At 34.3% G+C, this 13,310-nt stretch overlaps 1 protein-coding gene across 1 annotated transcript in view; it reads right to left on the reverse strand.

Annotated features, from left to right (window-relative positions):
* Positions 1-863: 863 nt before the first annotated feature.
* Positions 864-13,310, reverse strand: part of LOC141389143 (uncharacterized) — a 92,346-nt gene continuing 79,899 nt past the window's right edge. The window contains exon 4 of the mRNA XM_073960210.1: positions 864-4,354. The gene's annotated coding sequence lies outside the window, so the exon portion shown is untranslated. The remainder of the gene's footprint in view (positions 4,355-13,310) is intronic.

Raw genomic sequence — 13,310 nt, forward strand, 5'->3', positions numbered from 1 at the left:
CTTGGCTCACTTGTTTTTATTTATTTCTTCTTTCTCATTCTTCTTTGTGTTTTGATAGTTGAGTTACACCACAATCTGAGAAGCGTTTTTGGTCGTAATTTGTGTTTTCTCTTCTTATTTGTTGTTGTTTTTATGGTATTCCTTATGTTGGGGTAGGTGCTTGGACGTTGAGCGCAATGGAGTAGTTATGTTTCTAAATTCAATTTGTTGCCTCTTTAGTTAGACCTAACAATATCTGGCCATGTGTAATGTTTGTCAATGCTCATAATATTATACGTCACATTTATATTAAAGGTATATGGAAAGTGTATGTGAGAATTAAATACGATAAAATCACAAATTTTTGTAAAAATTCTAGATTATGATAGTTCCTACCATAGGTATTGTCAATGATTTTTACAACATTGAGGAATTTCGCAAGTTGTTTTTGTTTTGTATGTTTGTAGCAATCAATGGTATTTTTGGATTTGCAACAAAACAAATAAACAAGAGATATTGTTGTTCCAACAAAAGCAAACAATATTTTTTCTCTGTGTGCAGTTCGTTTTTAGGGCATTTTAACCAATGTACAACAGTGGCATCCCTAGTACATATGTAAATAAATAACTTACCATATTTATAAAAATAACCAACAAATAGTAAACAGTTTTATGTTCAATTTTAAATAAATTTATCATCATTTTCGTCTTTATTGATGTTCATTTCAAGATAGATCATTCATCCATCGTCATCATATTATCAATATACATACATAAATATGTATGGACTAAAACTATTTCTTAATCTCTAAATAATTTTTGTTTCTTTATAATTTGGCTTTATTCTTCCTAAGACGACTTATTTTTTTAGCATTTCTTCAAAACTTTTTGGCTACATTTTCATTTGGATTTTTTTTACAATTTGTTTCTTTATTTTAAAACTACACTTGTTGTTGTTACTGATTTTGGCTTTTAATTTTATAAACATTTACTTGTTTTTAAGTTTACGGGATTTGTTTGCTTGTAGATTTTTCTTCTCTGTGTAAACTTAAAAAAATAAATGCTAAATGAAATAATAGACAGAGGATTAAAAACGAAAACAAAACAAGAAAATATTTTAGTTATCTTGGTGTTTTTTTTTTCTGCTGTCGGTCTGTTGTGTTATTCATTAGGATTAAGGAAAGGATTTTCTTGGTAATGGATTATTTCCTTCAAAAATGTTTGTGGAGAAGAATGGAAAGACAATGGAAGGCCTTTTTGTTTATCGTGAAAGTATTTATATACAATAAAGAAATAAACGTTATTCTATTTTAAGTGTAATCTAGTTTTAATTTATTTTAAAATCTACTCTAAGCCTAAAGTTATTTTAATAAAATATATTTTGTTTAATAATAATCTATGTACTTGTTGTTGTTTTTTTTTGTACACAAAAAATGGAATTGTTATGCTTAAACTAAATTGTAGACTAGATTTAATTTAAAGTTTGTTGTTTTGGTTGTATTTTTGTTCTTTAATTATTTATTTTTATTAATTAATAATTATTGTTTCATGGGATTTTGTTGTTGTTTTTTTTTTGTTTGTTTTTGGAATGACTTGAATTTTCTACACTGTACTACTAAAAATGCCTATTATTTACTCCTTTATGTTTTTACACATTACTACTTTCCATGTAGTTAATTTGGTTTAATAACTTTGATTGTATTTGTATTAATCGGTTTCCTTAAAAAAAGAAATTTGGCATCTCTGTTGTGGTGTATTTGGGGAAAAAGCCTATTTGTGTATAAACTTTAAATATAAAATGGTAACTGAAAAAAAAAAAAAAAAAAAATACGGTGCCAAAAAATTGTCTAGCGTTTGCTGGAAATCTGAAATAAGGCATAATTATTTGGTTACGGCATGAAATATAAATGTTGTATTTACTTCTCCGAAAATAAAACCAACTATTTCCTGTGAATAGGGGGTATTCCTTTTCACATCAAAGTGATCAGCCTATCTTTACTGAAACTCAATGACATGGGCCTATAGGCAAATGAGTATACCTTCTAATAAGATTTATCATATTTTCTCTTCGACATTTGAAATTTATTTCGAAAGTTCGGCTTGAAAAAATAACTTGAAAAAATCACTTTGCATAAAATGGTATTCACTTGTGAACATATTCGTCCGATCATTTTTCTCAATTTTGTATGACGATAAAGGACCATCCTATAGCACTATGAAAAACTGGTTTAATGAATTCAATCCTAGCCGACACTCGCTAAAAAACGAAGGTCGTGGGGGTCGTCCAAAAACGGCCGTTGTGCCAGAAAAAAATTAAGCGTGAACGGATGATGCAAGATCGCCATGTTATATACCGTGAAATAGAGGCACCCTTGGGCATTTCTTCCACCAACTAACATTTGATATTGCATGAACACATGGCCGCAAAAATCGCTCCAAAACATGCTCTTACCGATTGGTGCAAAGAAATTGTGAATAAATACGATCGCAATGCTTCAAACGACCTTTATAAGATCGTCACACATGACGAATCTTGGATCTATGCTTATGAACCGAAACAAAGCAGCAATCGAGCGTGGGGGTCTTCGTAGGCGAGCCAAATCCAATGAAAGTTGTTCATGGAAAAAGCACTTCGAAGCAAATGACCGCCTGTTTCTTCGGCTAAGCTGACCATGTAGCTACTATATGGCCTGAGGGACGTAGGATTGTTAATTTTGAGTGGTACACTACACACTGTGCGTCTTAACTAAATTTTAAGGAAATTGAGAAAAATCAAAAAACAAAAAAAATCGTCAGAGGGATTTGCAAATAAATCGCGGTCAAAGTTCACATTTTAAAGGTTTTTTTTATGTTTTCACGGTTTTACTTTTAAACCGAAAGACCTATCGTAATAGCAGTGAAAATTCTCTGATCATAATGGTATTTTTGTAGGTTTTACCATTTTCGAGATATAGAACTTCAAATTGCGACAATGCATTGACTGTACCGCTACCTCATAAAACAATATCATACATGGTGCGCCTTAGTTAACTTTAAGTGAAAAGCGCTTACATCTGGGAAGTTTTGGGGGATTTTGAGACAGCAATGTTCATAGATGAGAAAAATCCAAAAGCAAGAAAAAATCGCTGTAGGGATTTTTAAATAAATCGCGAGCAAAGTTCACATTTTTAGGTTTATTTTAGATTGTCAGGATTTTGCTAGGTTTGCTTGAAGTCTCCTGAGAAATTCGAAAAACGAACACATCGATTCGATTAATGGGTCATCCCCGTACATGGCACCCAATGACTTAATTTGATTCTCACACATCAAGAAAAAGGCGGTGTCAACGATTTTCGTCTCCAAAAGATCCTGAATTGTTCGAAAACCATTTTTTCGAGGTGTTTCAATCAGAGTGGAAAAAGTGCTTCAATAATTGGTTTGAGCACATGAAAAAGTGTATAAATCATGCTGGAAAATGTTTTAAAATCAATAACACTTTTTTTGATGATAACTATTCGCGTTTTCGGTATTAGGCCAGACAGAAACTTTTCCAGTTCCCCTCGTATAAAGTAATTATTTACTGAAAATTGTGTTTAAATAATTTGACTAGCAGGGTACATGATGAAAACAGCAAAATTAGAAAGAACGCTTTCAAATTGTAATAAAAATGGTTTTGAAACCATTTCTATTTATTTTATAATACCAGTAAGCTGTGAGACAGATGACTAAAGGTAAGGTCACCTTAGGCCATAGATGAACAAGATAAACACTTGCCTTTAAGTTTTTGTACAATTCGCCATACAAACGCTCCCTTCGTGTTCACCATTGCCTTAGGCAAATATTTGCTCCAGCGACAGGCAGAGGTCTTAAGTGAGAGCAAGTGAGCAATAATTCCAATGCATTATTTACGCTCACTTGCTCCCAGTAAGCGCACACTGCCAGTCGCTGGATCTACTATTTGCTCAATGTGAACCTACCTTAACACATTTTGTCAATTCGTGTGACGTTTTTTAGGTAGTCTATCATGGGACCTTATCCTCAACACCATGCATCACATCGTACGACAACATTTAGAAAGTAAAAGTCAATATTTTCCTGAGGCGTTCTTTTATCACCGTTGAATTCACGAACTTCGGTGTGCAAAGCATTTTATCGAAATCAGCGTTGGGCTCCCTCTCAGATATTATGACCAATGGTCATTGTTGTTGAGAATTTCATTTTATCGGAGTAAACTTCGTATTCAACATTCATGCTAAGTGGTGCTAAACAATATCTGGCACTGAATCCTGTAAAATAAATATGGAATCTGTTGTGGTTTTACTATACAAAATACTTTAATTATGCTTGACACATCTGCACTTTCCTCTACAATTATCCGTGGTGACACCATGATTTTTCTGTAAGTAAAAGAAGTGAAAAACAATAGTATTAGTTTCAATGAAATTAATTGTATATAATTTAATTACAGATAAAATTAAGTTTATGTATAATTGATGGTTACAGAACACCGTGGCAATAAACGATATATTAGGGTGATGTCTTTTTTTACAACCTCATATCCCTGTATCATATTTTGATGAGTTTTTATTTAAGTTTACATATAAAATTATTGGATAAAAACCTGCTCAAAATGATTTTAAATTTTTATACCCTCCACCCTAGTATGTAGGGTATATTAAGTTTGAACCAACATTAAATGGAAGGTGCTTACACCTGGGAAGTTTTTGCGGATTCTGAAGTTACAATGTTAATAGATAAGAGAAAGGTTAGGTTTTTATACCCTCAGTATTTATGCTAACGAGGGTATATACACTTTCATACGGGCAAAATGTGCCTCATCAAAATAATGGTTTAGACATTTGGTTCAGACAATTTGGAGTTGATTTAGCCATGTCCGTCCGTCTGTCTGGCTGGCTTGAGCGCACGAAAACTCTCGAACGGATCAACCGATTCGGTCCACAATTTGGCTTTCGTAATATTTTGTCGTAGCGGTCTACTCCTTCCGGTACCTCCCCCACAAAAGTTCGAAAATGTTTGGAAATTTTGTGCGCACGATAACTCTTGAAGGGAGTACCCGATTTGGTCCATACTTGACACATCCTAATATATCTACCAGATATAGATCAGGTTCTGATAGGGACTATATTTGTTCACTCCTTCGGGTACCTCCCACACAAAATTTCAACATTTGTGTCTAAGTGCAGTTTAGGGCCTGTTCGAAGATTCTTTGGAAGTGTATAATTTGTACTCATTACCACCCATACAACGGTACAAGTTTCATCAGGAGCAAGTCCTTACTGAGAAAATAGCCTAAAATACGAAGAATCGCAAATGACACCGTGTATAGTGGTTGGAGCGCAACATAACTCTCGAACGGATCTGTGGATTCGGTCAAACATTTTTCCTTCGCAATATTTTGTTCGAACTTAGTTTATGTTCGAAGATAAACCATGTCGGTCCACTCCTTCAGGTACCTCCGCCACAAAAGTTCAAAAATGTTCGAAAAAATTTGGGCGCACGATAACTCTTGAAGAGAGTGACTGACATGGTCCTTACTTACTCTACAGCCCACACAAAACTTCAACATTTGTGTCAAAGTGCAGTTTAGGGCCTGTTCGAAGATCCTTTGGAAATGTATACCTATGATGTTCGGTGTGGTCCTGTTTACAGCGATATTATGTTTTTCGAGGACAAAAGTGGTCCAAAAGTTATACGAAGACCCACTGAAATTAATAGTGTGGCGGTATCTATCTGCCTCCTCCGCAACACTTTTGACATTAATCCACATTTTTGTCGGTAAGTTCAAAGGTCCTAAAAGGGCCATTGTAGTTTCAAAATCTGCGAAAACTTTCCAGGTGTAAACCACTTCCTTTTCAAATTGGTTCAGGAGCACCGTGTTGGTTTATCCGTTTTAACGCATTGAAATAATCATTTGCGACCCTATAAAGAGTATATGGGGAATTCCAAGTGAAATCGGACAGTTCGGAGAAAAGTAATTTTTGATTTCAATTGTTTTTGGTTCAATTAATGCTCCTAGCCAACAGAACATTTTTAGTATATTTTAAAATTTTTTTTTGACCAACGGTACAGAGATATCGCCTATTGAAATTATCACATTTTTAAAGAACTATGTCCAAATAAATACTCATAACTTCTTTAATATTGGTCCAAATGGGACCATCTTTTTTTTGAATTGTTTGTTTTTTCATCAGCTATCGAACCGAAACAAATACAAATTTTCACAGTACAATGTAGTAAACTAACAAATATTGTACAACCAAAATTTTAAAAATTCGAAAAAATAGTATTTATTCGCATCCCATTACGATTTAGAGCTTAAAATTTTTGTAATTGAACGTAGTTTAACATATAATTTTTTTGAAAAAATCGAAGGGTACAATCATATTTAAAAATTGATTTTAAATATTAAATCCCGAAAATTGCATTGAAGCCCACTGTGCATTCCTCTTTTAAGTATTTCTTTCGATAGCTGATGAAAAAACAAACAATTAAAAAAAAAAAGATGGTCCCATTTGGACCAATATTAAAGAAGTTATGAGTATTTATTTGGACATAGTTCTTTAAAAATGTGATAATTTCAATAGGCGATATCTCTGTACCGTTGGTCAAAAAAATTTTAAAATATACTAAAATGTTCTGTTGGCTAGGAGCATTAATTGAACCAAAAACAATTGAAATCAAAAATTACTTTTCTCCGAACTGTCCGATTTCACTTGGAATTCCCCATATATTCTTTATTAGGGAGAAATTCTGAACAAATCTATGTATGTACCTCCGTCCGTCTGTCTCTGGTAATTAGTCTAGCATCCAGAACAATTTATTTAGCTCGCTAAAATTTTGCAAAGTACCGAATTTGGTTTGCGGGCAAGTCAACTTCGAAGATGAGCCATCCTACCCATGTTCTGGAATAGCTCCATATGACGTTACCGCCGGTTTCAAGTATGTCGGCTTGTTGCGGTCTTTACCCCATCATGGCCGGGTGGTATACATTCAATACTATCTTCTGGGATTAGATCTGTGGCATTTTCGTCGTCTTTGCTAGTATTGCTCTTACTCTTGCTATATGCTCTTTCCATATCCTGAGCATACTATCTGTATCAGTTACCAAATGACGTTGCTGATGTCTACATGTGGATTTGATTTTACCAAAAAATTTGTGGACTTCACTCCTGGGCGGCACTCCTGGTCCTACCATGGGTTCCTTGATGGAGCTCCCTGGTATCCAAGTATGGATTTTCGGCTGTTTGAATGGCAAAGAGGAGTGCTTTCGTTAAGCAAATTGGACAGTTGAGTGAAATATGCTGCGCCTATATGTTGTAATTGCAGCTTACACAGAAAAAAATGTATCGATTTCCCGGCGATAAAAAAATTGTCATATTGACGAAATTCGATAAAATTATTTGATCACAAAGTAAAAATACAACTGATAAAATATGTCACATAAAGATTAAAATATTTATGGATTTTTTTTTTTATATTGACCTGATAAAATATTTCACATATTGACAAAAATATGTATCAAAATATTTCAAATTTTGTATCAGCATTCAGTGGTTGTTAGAATAGCTACCATGGTTATAACTTTTTTGCAAATATCAAAAATACCGCATAGCCGCGTAGAGCACGAAAAACTACTATGAAATACGGTGTAATTTTTTCTCTATCGCGAAAAAAGTTTCCGCACCAAATGCATTGAAGCTCAGTCATGCATTATTTAATTTTATTTGTTTAAATGACATATACGCTATCCGTAATAACTTATTAATTTTAATCTAATTTAAAGTTAATATCGAACAATTCTCGACCAATTTGGCTTTTGGGTTTGTATTTAACAAAAAACAACAAAATAATTGTAAATATTAACCTTTTTTCGATTTAAAAAAAAATGTATTCAACAATTTTTTTCAGCAAGAAAATATTTTGTTTTTATCAAGCTAAATGTGGAATATTTTGATAAATATTTTTGTCAATATGTGAAATATTTTATCAGTTGTTTTTCAACATTGTGATCAAATAATTTTATCTAATTTTGTCAATATGACAATTTTTTATCGCCGGAAAATCGATACATTTTTGATTTAATCTTTAATTTTTTTTATCAAATGTCTAAAATATTTTTCTGTGTAGAGATGTCAAACTTCGGTGTTGTGTCTGTTCGTACTTAATTTCCTACGTTTAATTGGGTACGTACCTATGCGCAAACAAGGTAATGATCCGAGTCAATGTTTACTCCTCGGAACTAGCAGAAATCAAACACGTTCTATGAATGTCTTCTATGCATCACGAAGTAATCAATTTCATTTCTTATTTTTTGGTCTGGTGACAGCCAGGTACCCTTAACTACCATGTATCCTAACTACCATGTTTTTGCGCTGCGAAGTCTATCAGCCTCATTCCATTGTCAGATGTTTCACTGTAGAGATTAAATTTCCTGACTATTGGGCCAAATATGTTCTTCTGTTCAATTCTAACATTAAAATCAATCGCCTAGTAAAGTTTTAAATTTTCATTATTTTTTTTTCAAAGCGATCGTAAAATTTATGTTTGTGAGCATGAGCGCAATTAATGCTGATGTTGACGAATTTACCTTTTAGCCGGATTGAAGCAAGTCTTTCATTCGCCGGTGTAAAGCTAAAGACCAAATGTTTTAACCTTCGACCAACTACAAATCCGCAACCGAAGTTAATGCTTTATGTCATGGCAGCATAATGCTGTACATCGCCATTAGGTGTTGTGGTTAAGCCTTTTCCAATCCTTCGTATTTCTTGTATGGTAGTAATATCGGCCATGTAATTTCCAAGTACATTTGCCGATCCGTAAGCGGCACTTTCTCTCTAAAGACGGCGAACACTCCAATTGCAGATTCGCCAATCATGGCCTTAAATCGTTTGCATGGAGTATCAACTTTAGAGGAGTTGTTTTTTATACCCTCAGCCTGTAGGCTAAAGAGGGTATTTACACTTTGATACGACCAAAAATGTGACTCATAGAAATAATGGTTTTAGACCCCAAGTATGTTTGTACGATATCCGTTTCAGACAACTTTGAGTAGATCTAGCAATGTCCGTCCGTCTGTCTGTCTGGCAGGCTGGTGCGCACGATAACTCTCGAATGGATCAATCGATTCGGTTCAAATTTTAGGTATCGAAATATTTTGTCTAGATTCGATTTAAGTTCGAAGATATAGGTCCACTCCTTCAGGTACCTCCCCCACAAATGTTCAAAAATTATCGCAAAACTTGTGCGCACGATTACTCTTGTAGGGAATAACCGAGTTGGTCCATACTTTGCACATCGTGTAATTTCTACAGAACTTAGATGAGGTTCCAATATGTACTCAATCGGTCTACTCCTTCGGGTACCTCCCACACAAAATTTCGGAAAAGTTCAGTTTAGGACCTGGTTTCGAATCGCTTTGATTTTTGTTTACGCAAGTTGTATTTGCTGTCCTTTATATGACGCTGTAAGTTTCATTAGGGGCAAGTCCATACTTCCTGAGGAAATAGCCTGAAAGTCACAAAAAACCCTATGACACCGTGTGTAGTGGTTGGAGCGCAAGATAACTCTCGAACGGATCTGCCGATTCGGTCCAAAATTTGGCATTCGTAATATTTTGTCCAAACTTAGTTCAAGTTCAAAGATGGATAATATCGGTCCACTCCTTCCGGTACCTCCCCCACAAAAGTTCGAAAATGTTCGGAAAATTTGTGCGTACGATAACTCTTGAAGGGAATAACCGATTTTGTCCATACTTTGCACATTATGAAATTTCTACCATACTTAGATGAGGTTCCAATATGGACTCAATCGGTCCACTCCTTCGGGTACCTCCCACACAAAACTTCGGATAAGTTCAGATTAGGACCTGCTCTCGAATCGCCTTGGTTTTTGTTGTAACATCTTGTATTCACTGTCCCCTATACGAAGGTACAAGTTTCCTCAGAGGCAAGTCCATACTTCCTGAAAAAATAGCCTGAAAGTTGAAAAACACAACCTATGACACCATGTTTATGGGTGGAAGCGCAAGATAATTCTCGAACGGAAATGCCGATTCCGACCAAAATTTGGCCTTCGTAATATTGTTTCCAAACTTACTTTAAGTTCGTAGATAAGCCATATCGGTCCACTCCTTCAGGTACCTACCCCACAAAAGTTCAAAAATATTCGGAAAATTTGTGCGCACGATAACTCTTGATGGGAGTGACCGATTTGGTCCATACTTTACACATTCTTATAATAACTACCAGATATAGATCAGGTTCGAATACGGACTATATTTGTCCACTCCATCCCGTACCTCCCACACAAAATTTTAGATAAGTTCACTTTAAGACCTGCTATGGAATCGCTTTGATTTTTGTTGAAGCAACTTACATTCGCTGCCTCAATTACGATGATAAAAGTTGTTTCAGGGGCAAGTCCATACTTCTTGAGAAAACAGCCCGAAGGGTGTAAAAACCCCCTATGGCACCCCCATGGTCTATGTCGGTCCATTCCTTTAATTACCTTTTCCACAAATTTTTTGAACTTTAATCCTAATCATACGACCAAAATTTTGAAACCCCCTAAATACATAAGTTTTTTTGTGAAAAAAGTGTTTCAATTTGCACAGGCTGAGGGTATATCTCTGTCGGCAAAGCCGACTGATACTTTTTTACTTGTTTCTCTTTTCCTTTGTTATATGTTTTCATAGTATGTCGCTTTTTGGACGGATGGGTTACTAGCCCAACGCCCAACCCAGGTTTTTAACGTTATTGTGGGTGAACGCGCCTCACAAGTTAGCTCATTACCTTCAATGAGTGTTAAAGGTAACTCCCCAGGTCAGGGTCCACTTGAAATTAAAAAGTTTCCAATATAAGTCACCGGCTTTGCATCTTAAAGCCATGGCCGTTGTTTGGTTTCTTTAATCCCCTTCATCGCGACTTATAGTGACTAAAAAAACAAGTTCCTATTTCGGGCGACGTGTCCTTGTTAAAATAATGGGTTAGTAATAAGATTTGTAATGTAATTGTAATTTTTTGGGGAATAAACATTTTTAGTCGTTAATAAACAAAAGTTCATTCCTTTCTGCTGCAGGAAAACTTTTTTGAGAAGCAAAGTCAAAAAGTCATCTTCACTAATAGACAAGTGTGAACTATTTATTATTGCCTACATTGTTATAACCGATTTATTTTGAAAATTTTAGCCACATGTGATGTTCTTTTCAATGATTGAGTCACGGACCATCTGTGTGCAAGGCTCTCTCACAAACTCCGTTGAGTCGTCTACGGCTATGAAGAACCTTTCAGAAAATAACTCATCTCTTTTGTAAGGCGAATTTGATATTCTCTAAAGAGTTCAGGTGTGTCCTAGAATAGTTTTAGTTTAGAATAATCCTTTAAATCATCATAACTAAATTTATTGCAAAGACTGAGTAGGAAAACTCCTCCTAGCTACATCCCCTAAAACTTGCATTGCTAAAAATTATAAATTTCATTGGTAATAACAATAAACTTCTTAAGATTTGTGGCAATGATAACTTTTTATCACACACACACACACACACACTTAACTGCTCAATTCTCTTTCAAAATATAACTTCCCAGGAAACAACAACAACTTACAAACAAACTTAAAAGGACAAAGTCCAAAGCAATTAATAGTGGTTTAATGTGCTTATAAAGTCATTATGAATGCCTGAACAAGATATTTCACATAGTAAGACCACATTTTCTTAAACCAACAACAACAGTAGTAAAAAGGAATTCAAGTAACAAAAATTCCAATACAAAGTTAAGCCTATGAAGGCAGGCAAAGAGAAAAAATTCAATGCAGATGGTCAATTAAAGATAAACTTGATATAGGAAACATAGATGAAGATAAGACTCTCAAAAAATGCAATAACAACACTGTCAACCACAAAGTTAATATGCCATGTAAAAGCTTAGCCACACAGTGAACAAAAGGGTCATATCTTAGGCTGCTAAGCTGTTGTCATCATTGTCATTCGATGTGGTGTGATGTGGGGTCGGTCGGCTTGTCCTATTTGCCACTTCTAAGACAATGTCCTGTAATTTTTCTTTTCTTATTTAGTAGACAGCAGCAAATAACTAAGACTGTCCCTTGGGCATAAATGTCGTCTTAGCAAGGGACCTTAATTATTTTTTGTGGTTAATTTTAAATGGGTTTTTTGGAACACACAAAAAAAATAAATAAATAACCAACCACATAAATATTGTCTAAATTTTTAATAAAGATACAGAGAAAGAGAGAAAATCTTAAACAATGTAAAAAATTTTTTTCCTTAACAAAGGCCAACAATTCTTAGATATCCATAGATGTGGGTTTAATTTTTTTGGCAGTTATTGCTTTCACAAGAACATCTTAAAAAAAGTTTTTAAATTAAATTTTGAGGTTTTTTGCTTTCTTCCATGCCATTTTTGCCTACGTCCAACAAACCATTCAGTGGAAATTCTTCGAAAGATTGTGGAAATTCAATAAGACTTAAAGTGAAAAAGCAAATCTTTGCCACAAACCTATTTAGAATTTGAAATATATTTTCTTAGAAATCTATAAATCTACCATAACATGTTAATGACTACTTAGCTAAGCTTTAAAAGTTACTGAAGTAGTTAAGTAAATATGTATGTGTGTGATGTGACCATGAAATGCCTCAATTGTTATACATAAAGTTGCGTTTTAAATTATGTTCTTATTAATGTTATAAATTAATTCTGAGAATTTTAAAAATTTTAATTTTTTAAATGCCATTATTATCTCAATATTTGTATACTTAAGATATACTTTGAAGTACGCTTAAGCCTTGAAATTTATTAGCTATGAAAACTTGATATCAAACGACATAAACAATTCACTTATCCCGATTAACTGATGTATTCTACGAAATGTACATGGAGAATAGTTTGCTTCATGATGATAAATTTATCGGCAAAGTCAAGCGACAACATTTCTGGCAGGCTGTAGCTTTGCTTTGCCATATCAGCACTGTGGCAAAAAACCGCCACATCCCTACTTGGAGACCAAAGGCCGCCACCAAGAAACCGATACATTTCTGGCCTAATAATCAAGTCGCGAATGTTTGTCATTTAAAATGGTTTTGTTGTTTTTCAAGGAATTCTCCAGCATGATTTATACACTTTTACATGCACTCAAACCATTTTACAAATTTTCCGAATGAGACACCTCCAAAACATGGATTTTGAACGCCATTTTTCAAATTCTCCGAATGAGACACCTCCAAAACATGGATTTTGAACGCTGCAACAGCATCTTCTATCTGCGAAAATCGTTAACCACCATTTTTTTCTTCATGTGCGGGAATAGAAAGAAATC

This window comes from Musca autumnalis, unplaced genomic scaffold (assembly GCF_047663935.1).
Source record: "Musca autumnalis isolate F117 unplaced genomic scaffold, ASM4766393v1 scaffold_1, whole genome shotgun sequence".
NCBI lineage: Eukaryota > Metazoa > Arthropoda > Insecta > Diptera > Muscidae > Musca > Musca autumnalis.